Here is a 13325-nt window from a genome sequence, read left to right as displayed (position 1 = left end):
GGTGTTTTGGCGGGGCTGCATTTGCGTGCACTGTCTGTCCGTTTTGTTGTCTACTTGAGCTCTCGAAGACGCGTATCACGGAACAAGTGGGCGAAAAGCAAAGAGAACGCATTTTTGGTGCTGTTGCATTCAAGAACAAGTTCGCGTGTAGCAATAAGTTTTTTCGCCTCTTAAGTTTAGAGAACGAAGCACGAGCCTAAGCGTAATTTGTTCGAGCTTTTTGGATACATATCCTTGCTTGATGGAAGCCTTCCAGTGGTTGAGTACAAGCTTATTTAAGACTAGAATTGCGGCATTAGCTAAAAAGCAGCGGGTGGTATCTAAATGGTAAAATAGCGGCTGAAATGAGCGCCGGGCTTCATTGATTGTGCCTGCCCTTACATTACTCAGGTATAGACGGGGGCGCCAGGGGCTCGCGTCTGCCATTTAAGACTAAAGAAGCAATTATGAATGTTTATGGATAAATAAAGCATAAAAATGCTTGACTGTGAGCCTAGGAAAAATTTCATGTCCACTTGTGCATTACTGGGAGCCTTAAAACGCGCAAGACACCGTTGCTATCAGCTTGGCGGGCGCTGAAGAAATCTGGGCAGGTTGGCATGAACTGAACTGCACAGGAAATGGTAGAAAGCACAGATGGTAGAAGCGGCCCCAGATTCAAAGCGTCTTAATATAACCTGGAGCCATAGATCTGGAATAAAACACAATTCACGCCAGAAAACTCTCAATAGACAATATGCTTTCGGCCTCAGAAAGCCCTCAACATCCCGTCGGGGAAATCCACGCCGAAACGCACCTTCAGCAAAACTAGTCCCTGGTCGCATCATGTCACCTCCCAGAGATAATGCACTTTTTGTGATAGCTTTCGTTTTATCTCTTCTGTGAAACTCAGAGTTGTAGTATTTATTGTGCAATCTTCCACTTTTTCTTTTTTTCAGGGGTTCCAGGTAAAGAATTCACCTTTCTTCGATCTTGTAACCAAGTGAAGTTTTGGACACCGGCCCCTTGTTTCGGTATATTCGCTGTTTGTCAGCTCTTTCTCCTCCTCAGGAAATTTATCGTTGTTGTGAGTATGTTGCATGATAACGTGCGGATACGCTTATGGCAGATCTGCTATTGGGGCGTCTGCGAGGTCTCGTTCCTTCGCTGTCAGGGCCTAGCCCTAAAATACGAACTCCGACACGTATGGTTTTGGCCTCTGAAACGACTGCCCAATTAGTTTCATAGTTTCCAGTAGTCTTCACCCTTCATTAACATGGGTTGCCTTCACCAGACCGGAACTGTTAACACCAAATGCAGTTCTCAATGAGCACTGAAACTTCATTGAACGTCCTGTGGACGTTTAGAACGTCGATGGGAAGTCCAAGAGAATACCAGTGTTCATTGGGTTGTCCGTTGTGCCAATGTAACCCTGTTTTCTTTCCTGCAGATGGACCAGCCACTGAGCAGCCCATGACAGCGGCCGCACTGGGCGCGTTCTGGGTCGTCTGGGACGTTTCTGGGACTTCCGCGTCACGCGCGCAGCGCACCCGTCAAAACAAATTCAAAGTGCAAGAAATTGGTCAGGGTGAGCTTGAGTATCCTTGTTATAAATGTGCGTTTAAAAGATACGAAGAAGCGAAGAGAGCCTGTGCCACAAAGCACTCAACCATTGTATCCGAGCTCAAATTTTCTTTACCTTTCACTGGTACACTTTTTTTCTAATATGAGCAAAGCTCACCTCGTGAAGGTGTATGGGTGGGCCTGAAGTGACCAAGTAAGAGGTTTTATAAGGGAACAGTTTGCTTTAATCCAGCTGGCATGTTGGCCGAAAGTGGAAAAATTAAGGAATGCTTCATATGAGATGCGTCCTTGCACCTCAGATGGTATACAAAATTGCACTCAAATATCCGCCATATTGCTCGCCTGCAAGAGCGCGCTATCTTCTAGTAAGACGCTTCGTGCAAAGCTCAAAACACATTCATAATGATGGTTGAACAGCGCAAACAGACAGAGACCAAGAACGAAACAAGACACACACACCAGCGCTTAACTGACAACTGATTATTTATTAGGAAGAAGCACGTCATACGAAAAAACAGCGCACATGTGAAAGTCAACAATCTCCTAGTGCTGGTAAATGTTAAAACGCTTTAAAAGCATGTGTGCATCCCCAGAACCGCTACCCACTATGTAGCATATTCATTTCTCGACGAGATAATATGACAGATGGCGTACACACGCACCCTTTATCCTTCCGGACAATAGGAAATGCTTCAGCTTTCGTATATGAAAGCGGTTTTACATTTTACCAGCACTAGGATTTGCTTCGCATATGGGCTATTTTTTAGTGTGTGTATATTATAACGTGCTTCTTCCTAATAAAAAATCACTTGCAAGTTCAGCTCTGGTGTGTGTGTCTTGACTGTTTCTTGGTCTGTGTCTGTCAGCGCTGTTAAACCACCATTATGAATCTACACCAAGTAGCCGAATCTGCAGATCACAACACATGTCTAGAACGAGTCGAACTATGTTCCACAGCTCTAAAATCCGCTGCGACCAGGAAGGCAAAAAATACTGATAAAATTCTGTAAGGTTAACTGCACGTGCTTACATCCAGACCATTTTCAAACATATGTTATCCCTAGATTTCACGAGATAAGCCCGAAACACGGCCATAATGCGTTCTAGACAAGCGTTTTTGTCAAACGTTTTGCCCTCTTTACCATATACCAATGATTTTCAAAAGGCCAAGACAAATAGTTGGCCCCCAGTAATGTATCTCCAAGTCCTGTCAACACTTGTGGGAAACCTCGTAGTACAGGGAAACGGCAGCACCAGTTTAATCACGAAAGAAATTCCTCAGGTGCCATGCGTACTCAAGAATTCAAATTGATCGACATATGGAGCGCTGTTGCAGGTTATGTCCTGAATTAGACCGCTGCTTCTCCGCGCAAAGGGCCATTATTTATTCATTATGATTTTATAGGTGTGCAAGCGATACGTTTCCTCCAAAATAGACAATCTTGCTTCTGATCAGAACGCCAGTTTACCAATTTCCCTCACGAGAAAAGTATGCAACTGCTGTATTTTACCGGTACTCACCTATGGGGCAGAAACATGGAGGCTAACGAAGGGAGTTGAGCTTGAGGACAACGCGGCGAGCTATGGACAGAAAAATGATAGGTGTAGCATTGAGAGATAGGACGCGGTTGGTGCGGGTGAGGAAAAAAACGCGGGTTAATGACACCCTAGTCGAAATCAGGAGGAGGAAATGAGCTTGGGCAGAGCATGTAATGCGAAGGCAAGATAACCGCTGCTTCTTATTAATGTAACGGAATGGATTTCAAGAGAAGGCAAGCGTAGCATGGGGCGGCAGAAAGTTAGGTGCGAGGATGAGATAAGAAGTTTGCGGAGATACGGTGGGCGCACCTGGCAAATGACAAGGTTAATTGGAGACATGGCAAAGATATTCGCTCTCCAGTGAGCATTGTTAGGCTGATCATGATGATGACAATGATGATAATGCCTTTCTTGGTCAGTCATAAAATGAAAGGGGCTAAAAGAGATGTGATATCAGAGCCTACAAGTTAAAAAATACGTGCTCATTGGTCGTAACCACAGGAATGTCCCTTCCAGTACTCCTTGGTGTCTCTTCCAGTATTTGTTTATCGTTGTTTTTTAACCATCATTTTTAGCGTAACGAAGATATTTGGTGAAGTATACTTGTGCCGTTTTTGCATTGCATTCTGCTCAAAGGAGGCGGTCGCAAACCAGCTCCCTGAATTACTGGCGGGGTGAGCTGCACCGTCTGAAGTGTGATCGTCGCGTGGGTGCCAGAGGTCGGCCTGACCGCCAAAGCCGACAAGCAGGGGTGAGGATGGCTTTTATTCAAAAGTATGTAGATGATATATTACAACTAGTGATATTTATGCCTGCAAAAACAATGTAATATTCCTACGCACGTTACGGAGACAATGAAGGCAAAACTGGAGTTAACCTTTCTTGGTCATTTAACACATCTTAATAAGGAAAAGGCTACATTCACTAACAAATTTAAAAATAAGACCCGAAAAATTTAAAAATAAGAGCCAAAAAATTAAACTAATGTCACACCCGTTGGCGGTTGCTCCTCGAAAAGCTGCAGTGGGGTAGACAACTTTCTCACGTCGATCACTGAAACTTATCTATAGGACAATTCTCTTTCATTTCTGCATTGTGACCATGCACTTGATCCTTTTAGGTCGTGACTTGACAAGTTAGAAACTTTATTACCGAATATGCAGAGAGGTAGTCGGAAGGCGCAATTTTTTTCTTTTTTAAATACCACTTCTTAGCAAACACAGTCCTCTCTCGTTTATACGAATTCATTGGTTCGCGGGTTCGATCCCGTCCGCGGCGGTTGAATTTCTTTGGAGAAGAAATTCGAGGCCCGTGTACTGTACGATGTCAGTGCACGTTAAAGAACCCCAGGTGGTCGAAATTTCCGGAGCCCTCCACTACGGCGTCTGTCATAGCCTTAGTCGCTTTGGGACGTTAAACCCCATAAACCAAACCATCAAATCCAAAGCTATACATAAAGCGAGTATTTCGTATTAACCATTCAAACTTCGGCACTAACGAGCAACGTTACAAATATCAAAAATCCTATTTAAGATTCGAATATGCTTCCTAATTAACCATGAAAAAATTTCCACGGTAGAGAGAGGGTGTGGTAGATGGTCCTTGGCGATCACAAAATGAACAAGGGAGGGGAAAACCTCAGGTTGCTTGAGCCAATGTTTCGACAAGGGGACTTGTCTTGCCCAGACGAAGACAAGTCCCCTTGTCGAAACATTGGCTCAAGCAACCTGTGGTTTTCCCCTCCCTTGTTCATTTTGTGATCATGAAAAAATGTAGGCATATTCGAAGTTATTAAGCAAGTTTTTTTCTATGTTCCATTTTTTCAACACTTGCGTTTCCCATATACAAAGTGCTAATGTCGTTTGAAACAACTTTTGCGATCTCTGTAGGGCGAATTTCTTCTTCTTGCTATCTGAAGACATCCTTACAGCTGCCCGCAATCACTTCACGCAGTATAGAAAACAACTTATTGAGAAAACCACTATGCTTCAATAATTGTTTCTGTCAATGTATGACCTGCATAGTATATATCGCTTCAAAAGTATGGTAGACAGGAAAGTATTTCTGAAGCGATGTCTTATACTGCAGAGCATAACGCGCGATCATGTGACAACCATCTGCTCCTGGCTCTCGTTTCCTTCATCGTCTTCGGGTGAGGGGCACGCTGGGAGGGTAGGGAGAGTATGTGACCACACACTCAAGCACCCTGCCTCTCGCACAGTGCAATGTTAATTTTGCTGTCATCGGGTAGGTGGCCTGGCCGTAAGACACCCCAAACGCTTGGAGACTCTCAGACGCCGCACGTAGCCACGCAGCAGTGAAAGCCCGAAAATGGTCTAGGAATCCAGTATACATTTAAGCATAAGGTGCTGCCTGCGAGTGAACTGCCCGAACAGCTCCGCAGATCTGTGCTCACATATTTGTTAGACACAGCGGGACAGCGCTTATACCGACCGGCGTAAGGTCGGACTCCTCAGATAGGTATATCGCCTGTCTTTGAAGTCAGCTGCTGCCAATCGCCAAACATTTGCAACACAAAGCTGACTGCCAGTGAAAGATACAAAGGCGCTAGTTTATTGTTTTTTCATTTCGGAAATCACCAACTATTTTTCAGAGCATTTGTTCTGTTTTTTTTTTCAACTCAACATTGTTTCTTCAAGAAAAAGTTCCTCAAAAACACTCGACTGCGAGAAGGCTCAATGTACGTCCGTTTTCCTGTAATAATTCTTCTTCTCTCAATAAGTTGCGAATACATTAGATAGTTGCGATATATTCCGCAGTAATTACAGTATTCAAAAATTCAAAATACTAACAAAGGTGTATTTTGAGGGAAAATAGGACATTCCATTTCACATGTTGTACTTCTTCGAACATTGGCAAACAAAGTTGAAAAATTGGGAAAATGAAACAAACCAAATTCTTTTAAAAAATTAGGAACATATATAGGTGTTTTGTGCGCACTGGCTGGCAATGACGATGAAGTTGGACCAATATTTGGGAACTCAGTATACAACGTCCTTGCAGTATTTGTGTTTGAAATATTATGGCGCTGCATGGAGGAATAAGCGGTCAATCAAACGCGTGTAGGTGGTGGTGGTGGTGGAAAACATTTATGTACAGGTATAATACAGGAGGTTATGCATGAGCTGACCCAGAGGGGGCCAGCCCTTACAAATACTAGGTGGAGGTCCCTAGTTCGGGACCCCAGTGGCATCGGCCGCCGCCCAGGCTCGCCCGACCAAGGCCCGTTGGGCCTGCAGGACAGAGCAGCCGAGCAGGGTCGCCTCCCAGTCCTCCCGGGTTGGGTTGGGGTGAGGGGGGATAGCAGGGTTGGAGGGGCAGGCCCACACCATGTGGTAGATGTCCGAAGACTTCTCCGCACAGTGCGGACAGCTGCCCGAGAAAGAAGGGTCGAAGTGTTTCAGAGCTGCCGGGCACAGCAAAGTATTAGTATACAAGCGGAGCAGAAGCCGCTCCTCCGCCTTTGGCAGACCTTTACACGGGCGGGGATAAAGACCATGGCCAGATTGATAGAGTAAAACGATGTATTTGAAGGTGTAAGCTGGAATAAATTCGAGTTCCTGATCGTCAGGGCGGCTCAAGGAGTGATGGCGTGTCCGCTCTGTGATTTTCCGTACCCCACGCATTTCTAGATGATATCTGTAACCTGTCAGTCCTCGGCGTAGCAGGAGGTCTAGTGACCGCAATCTTCATAGCCAATCATGCAGTACGACTGACGGTAATGCGCATCCAAGGATCACGCTGCAAGTGTAAAGCATGAACCTCCCAAAAATGGGCAATTACTAAAAAAATTCACACTTTCCCACTTCGTTTCGCTAGTGCTCCGTACTCAAATTATGTAGTTGTCGCAGTCGAGAAAAGCATATCGACCGAATTGCCCCTTGGGCATTTTTACCGCGGCCATTGTTCAACCTCCACATTACATTCAAAACGTTATGCGCTAGGAAAATAGTCCATAACGGGAGTCGCCATACTGAAGAGGTTAATATTGATGGTGCAATATTTTATAGTTTGTTACAGCAGATCGTGAAAAAAGGATTCAAAGAATCAATTTTTTCCTTCAAAAAAAAGTAGTGAACTTGCGCTGAGTGTCGCTCGCATATTGACGTAGCGTGCAGCAATTTCGAGGCGCCCCTTTAAACAAAAGCACAGTGACAGTGTAATGCCCAAGGTATGCTGAATGAGAAGATTTAATATTGAGAAAAAAATTACACTCCATCTCCTTATTAGGTGCTCTTTCGAATAGCTGCGATCGTATTAAGTTAACAAAGAAAATAATTGCTGTGAAACTAATACTGAACGTGCTGCGTCTCCATGTTCATGCTTAATGAGCAAGAAAAGTGCGTGGTGGCCGCCGCCGTGGCTAGGTGGTTATGGTGCTCTGCTGCTGATCAGAAAAAAGAGGGTTCGATCCCTGCCTTGCCGGTTGAATTTGAATGAAGGACCGATCAGCCGAGCAGGGTACAACGGGACTTTTCTGGGCACTCTGTCTTTGTGCAGACAGCCGGGCCAGGCTGGAATCGGCAAGAATCCACTGCGCGAGCAAGTTGCCGACGAGGGCAGCGCCCGATGAACAGTCGTCATCCACCAAGTGCGTGGAGGATCACCACCGATAGATCCGGTGAGGCAGGGGCGCATGCGTCAGCCATTTTCATCAAGCCAGATAACTGAGAAAGGTGGTAAACATTAATTGTGAACAGCACAAGCGCTACAAACAGACACAAAGGGGGAACACGGCGCTTACTCGCAACTAAAGGGCTTAAGATATATAATACACAATGTCTGAATGTGCGGCTTATGGAACATGCGAATGCCCTTGTTAGCAGCGATACCTCAAGCATTTTGGCAGCTCATTGTCGAAACTACAGCAACAAAAAATTGGCGGGGGCTTAGCTTTGGTTAAGCTTGGTAGGTTGCGAAAGCAGGTGTTTTATACTGCACATGCAGCGCCTCTTGTGGGAAGAGCACGGCGCGCCGTGCCAAGCGGCCGCCGTTGCCCGACGAGCCGAGTTGCTAGCCCGTCTCTCGCTCCTGTTATGACGTCATGCTGTACCGTCACTAGGCATGGTATGACGTCCGGGGTCATTCTAAAGGTCAAACGTGCCAAGTGGCCACCGCTACGCGAAACGCCGTTCTTGGGAGTAGTATTGCTTTTGAAAGAAAATGGGTAAAAGTAACACTCTCAATTACTTTGAAGAACGAGCGTTCTGTTCCGTCACTGAGATCGACTAACACTGGAAATAGTTTGGTTTATTTGGCTTATTGGGGTTTAACATCCCGGAGCAACTGAGGCTACGTGGGACGCCGTAGTGTAGTGTTCTGGAAATTTCGACCACCTCGAGTTCCTTAACGTGCACGGGCCTCTATAATTTCGCCTTCAGCGAAATTCGCCCGCCGCGGCCTGCAGCAAATCCGCGTCTTTAGGGTCGGAAGTCGAACGCAGTATTCACTGAGCCACCGGGGTGGTTGACTAGAAATAGAGGAGGCGTATTCCATATCAAAATACCGGATATACGTTAGCCTTTCTGCAAGAGAGATTGTTTAGATACACGGATAACGAATGCATGGCAAGTTTTCCGCGCAGTGGTTTACACATGAGTGCTCTGGGTTGGTCGATTGTGTGTCTGTGTGCGTATATACCGAAGCTTCTTAAGAAACCCTTCAGTTTCGAGTAAGCACTGTGTTCCCCCTTTGTGTCTGTGTTTGTAGCTCTTGCGTTATTCACAATGGCCATTTTCATGTTGAAGATGGCACCAAATTATTGTCTACTCCTACGAAACATATTTAGACGTGTTTTATTCATTTATTTGAGGTACTCTCCAACCCAATGGGATTTTCACAGGATAGGCACATGATTAGAACGCAAAAATATCTGACACATAAACTTCCATACAGTGTTGGTTAGAAATTAATTACTTGAGTGTGGAACAGAAATGCAAATAGATAATAAAACAAGAACGATACAGCTTACTCGATAAAAAATGCATGCCGTTATACGGGGCTAATATCCGCCGCGGTATCTCAGTGGTTATGGAGCTCGGCTGCTGACCCGAAGGACGAGGGCTGGATCCCGGCCGCGGCGGTTGAATTTCGATGGAGGCGATATTCTAGAGGATTGTGTACTGCTCGATGCCAGTGCATGTTAAGGAACTCCAGGTAATCGAAATTTCCGGAGCTCTTAACTACGGCGTCTCTCAAAGCCTGAGTCGCTTTGGGATGTTGACTCCCTAAACCAAATTAAACCTATACAGGGCTAGTAGGGTGCCTATACAGATGCTGTCTGATACAATGATGTGAGCAGTCTAATACCTGGGTCAACATAATTTAATTACTGCGTATTAGTTCTTCTACAGGTGTTAAAAATTTCTGCAATAATAGAGCAGTAGTTATACAAGGATCCAAACAATTCCATTCTTTTATTTCCAGTGCGAAAATTGAGTATCTAAAACTGTCGGCGTCATATGCATATTCTTTGAGAGTTGACTTTGGTGTGGTATGGAATCAAGTACGGAGATGTAGAACGAGGCATCTATGAGTAATGTTCTGTGTACTAATTGGAATAGTAATTTGTCATGCTAGTTTTACGCCGTTTTGTAAAGTAGAAATACCGACTAATTTGAGCAGTTTGTATGACAAATCACTTACCCTGTGTATTTTGCGCTACTGTTGCAATGCAAAGGAGAGATTTGCATAGATCGGCGCCTGTATTTGCAAGGTTGAAAAGAAAGACATTGACGCGAGTATAATGAGAGTATGCAGCGCATTACTGCATGCATGTAGTAAATAATTAGTGCTTCACAAGCACCGGGTCGCAACAAAAAGAATTCAGAGGCGGGAGGCTGGCATGTGCCTGTCTTCTGGATTGCATTAGAACGTAACACTTACGAATGTACAACAGCCTCTTTGATAAGTAACTGAAACGGAACTGTGCGTTATTATTAAATATGATCAGAATAGTGGCAAGTGAACCGCCACATTTATTCACCCTCATTTCCATGCACAGCACCAAGAACAGTGAAACCACTCCTTTTTGTTTCGATCACATTCTCTGTATTCTTTGCATTCTCTTGTGCTGTTTTCCGCTAACCACATAAAAGGGAATTGAATGTAGCGGCGTTTCCCTTGTCTGCGCTATTGCCGGCCACTTGAGGAAAACAGCAAGTTAGTCCATGGTGACTCAGTCCATGGCTATGGCACGCGGGTTCTATCGTGGCCACGGCGGTCAGGTTTCAATGGAGACGAAATTATAAAGGTCCGTGTGTTGTCCGATATCGGTGCACGTTAAAGAACCCCAGATGGTTGAAATTTCCGGAGCCCTTCACTTCAGCGTAATTCTAGCCTGAATCGCTTTGGAACGTTAAACGCCCATAAACCGAACCAAACCAACTTGGAAAAGAGGAAGGTTCAACTCTTCGTTTTGTCCTCGAATGCTTCTGATCTGATCAAACCAAATATTTTAGCATTCGAGATAACATGCCAAAGTTAAGCATAAGATCAGGCCATTCTTACCGACTTTCAACCTGTGACCCTACTCAGAACTGGAGTGTTATCAACAAGCGGTAGTTCGGGCTTTCTTCGCGGTTTCTTCGAAAAGCATATCAATGGTTGTATTACGATGTTCGCAAGAAGCTTTTATCATTTTGCATTTCGAACATGCTTCTGAACTTGGAGACTCCGTCCGTGTTCTTCTCTCTTGTCTAACCTCTACGTTGCCTTTGCACCGCTCTGTGTGCAACGCAGTGTGGTGTGCGGGGCGGCATTCACAAGCGTATATAGTTTAAAGTATATAGTATATATAGTATATAGTATATAGTATATAGTATATAGTATATAGTATATAGTATATAGTATATAGTATATAGTATATAGTATATAGTATATATAGTATATAGTTTCCTGGGAAAGAGGTGGTCATGCTGCATATCAATATGATTTCGTCATTCCAAGGATCTGTCATAGCGGTCCCATCGTTCTCTTCCCGGACCGTTGAGCAAATGTGCTTTGAATATTATGGTCGCAACATTTCTGTCGTGATTCTTATGGAGTTGAGGTGGCACGTACATCACACTCACCAGTGCGTTTTTGAGAAACTAGTCCGATGTACAGAGAGCTATGCTGACCGATCACATGAATCTGGAGCAGTTTATCCCCAGGCGGTAGGTGGGCCCTATGCGCGATCTAGATCTTCTTCTGGTGACAAAAACTCCGCACCGGTTAGGTAGTTAACCTCTTTCCCGGTAGTTGGTGCCATAACTGAGGGCGCAGGATCTCTGCAGACTTGGATTCAGTGACGCCGCATATTGAAACGTAAACAAGCCTTGAGACGGGTGTCCTTTCTCATTTCGAATGCTCGTGAATGCGTGCAGACTTACAATTCAGTGTGATTGCTGTATTGAAGCAGAGGTGCCTGTAATCCTAAGTTCCGTCTTCTCTTCTCGCAGAAGGCATCCGTTTCGTGGGTCACGTCGTATGCACTGTGATGGCTTTTAGCCGACGGGTACAGCCCTGTGCCCAGACGGCGCGGCAGTTCCACAATCCAGACAGAGGGTGAGTAGTTTTAAGTGAGTAGCAGCCCGGCACCGGAACCAAGGAGTGTCGTGGATCACATTTCTCTATTTCCAATTAAGTGGCTGGTGTAAATATATCTGAAATATCAGGGCACCATTCTGTCTCAGTTCTGGCGGCCCTCACTTGTTCCAGCTGCACTTTTCTTCTTATCGTGACTCTGTTCCTTTTGAACGAAATTTTCAGACAATAGATAGCGGGCAGGGACGTTATTTCTGCCGATTAACTATCTTCTATCCCCATCTCATTATTTCTGAAGTGCTACAAGCTTACTGCGCATAGTACAATGCCCTGAAGGTTCCAGCATGACATCGGCCTTTCGCCCCGCCGCGGTGGTTCAGTGGTTACGGCGCTCGGCTGCTGACCCGAAAGACGCGGGTTCGATCCCGGCCGCGGCGGCTGAATTTCGATGAAGGCGAAATTCCAGAGGCCCGTGTACTGTGCGATGTCAGTGCACGTTAAAGAACGCGACGTGGTCGAAATTTCTGGAGCCCTTCACTACGCCGTCCCTCATAGCCTGAGTTGCTTCGGTACGTTAAACCCCAATAAATCCATAAACCCATAAACTTCGGCCTTTCGATTGGTATATTGTGGGCGTATTTTCGGTTAGTCTTCCACGCAAATTTCTGCGGGGAAGAGGGAAAATTAATTTTTCTATTTTCATCAAGGGGATGCATAAATAAAAGCCTTGTTCCTAATGCAGCATTGCTACATAAATTGAAGCACCAAGCGTTGTGAAAATAGAACACATGACATTCATGGCCCTTTTTCCTTACGCTGTTAAACTTGCTGGTGTACACCTTTGTGTGAACGCGGCGACTAGTGGACATTGCTGTAGGTATCGAACGCGCCACATTTCAGCCGGGGTTACGCGGTTATGACCATCACGGCGCTCACATTCGCATTTGTCCAGTCAGCGTCGCTTGAATGGTTAGCGGAAATACATAAGAAGTTCAGGCCTGCGTAGCAAGCTGTCAGCTTATTGCGCATGTGAAATGGCCGTCGTCTTACCCGCTAGTTGCGAAATGCGGACATATTAAATGTTTCATTCCTTATTTAAGCAAAAGCACTCACGTACGAATTACCCGTAGCCATATTTTACACAGACTCGTGTACACAATTCGAAAGCTGTTACGCCACCAGCATAACAAATGCTGGCGGCTTCACTGCAACTGAGCGCCCGCGTTGGAGAAGAAATTGTGGCGCTACTCGGTGGACAGCTTCGCAGCGCGTCAGTGAGCCTTAGTGGATATGAAGGGTGCAGGCCTAGCTACTACGCAGGGCTAATAAACCCGAAGTCTCTCAAGTCCACGTCACTGGACCCTCGAGAGCTAACTTTTTACCTGAAAAGACGCTTGGAATGCTATCAGGGAATACACTACCGGAGTCGTTCACCTAAGTTTTGTACAAGCTTTATTTCTGAGCGTTCAGCAGAGATTGTCGGGCTCAGTTTGGTCCAATTCGCGTGAAGTCATCATTTGCGTGAGCCGCTGTGTTTGAGCCGTGCCGAAGTGAAATTGCAAGACCACAGCGGTGGCGTAGTTGTTTGAACATCCGCCTCTCACGCGGGAGGAACGGGGTGCTATCCCCAGTGCCGCCGGGCACCCACAGGTTATACAACAGGTACAAGCTTTCCC

The 13325-nt window shown here is 45.5% G+C and overlaps 1 protein-coding gene across 4 annotated transcripts in view; it reads left to right on the top strand.

Moving 5' to 3' along the window:
- Positions 1 to 142: 142 nt before the first annotated feature.
- Positions 143 to 13325, top strand: part of LOC149346566 (uncharacterized) — a 101483-nt gene continuing 88300 nt past the window's right edge. For 2 of the 4 annotated variants that reach the window (XM_089586499.1, XM_089586498.1), the window contains exons 1-4: positions 143 to 1567; positions 3739 to 3853; positions 7624 to 7744; positions 11565 to 11670. The gene's annotated coding sequence lies outside the window, so the exon portion shown is untranslated. The remainder of the gene's footprint in view (positions 1568 to 3738; positions 3854 to 7623; positions 7745 to 11564; positions 11671 to 13325) is intronic. The other 2 variants (XM_089586500.1, XM_089586501.1) reach the window with 2 other exon arrangements.

Source organism: Amblyomma mixtum, chromosome 4, assembly GCF_055824585.1.
Source record: "Amblyomma mixtum isolate Tamu chromosome 4, ASM5582458v1, whole genome shotgun sequence".
NCBI classification, from domain to species: domain Eukaryota; kingdom Metazoa; phylum Arthropoda; class Arachnida; order Ixodida; family Ixodidae; genus Amblyomma; species Amblyomma mixtum.
The sequence above is the reverse complement of the archived record's forward strand: the minus strand, read 5'-3'. Positions and strand labels throughout refer to the sequence as shown.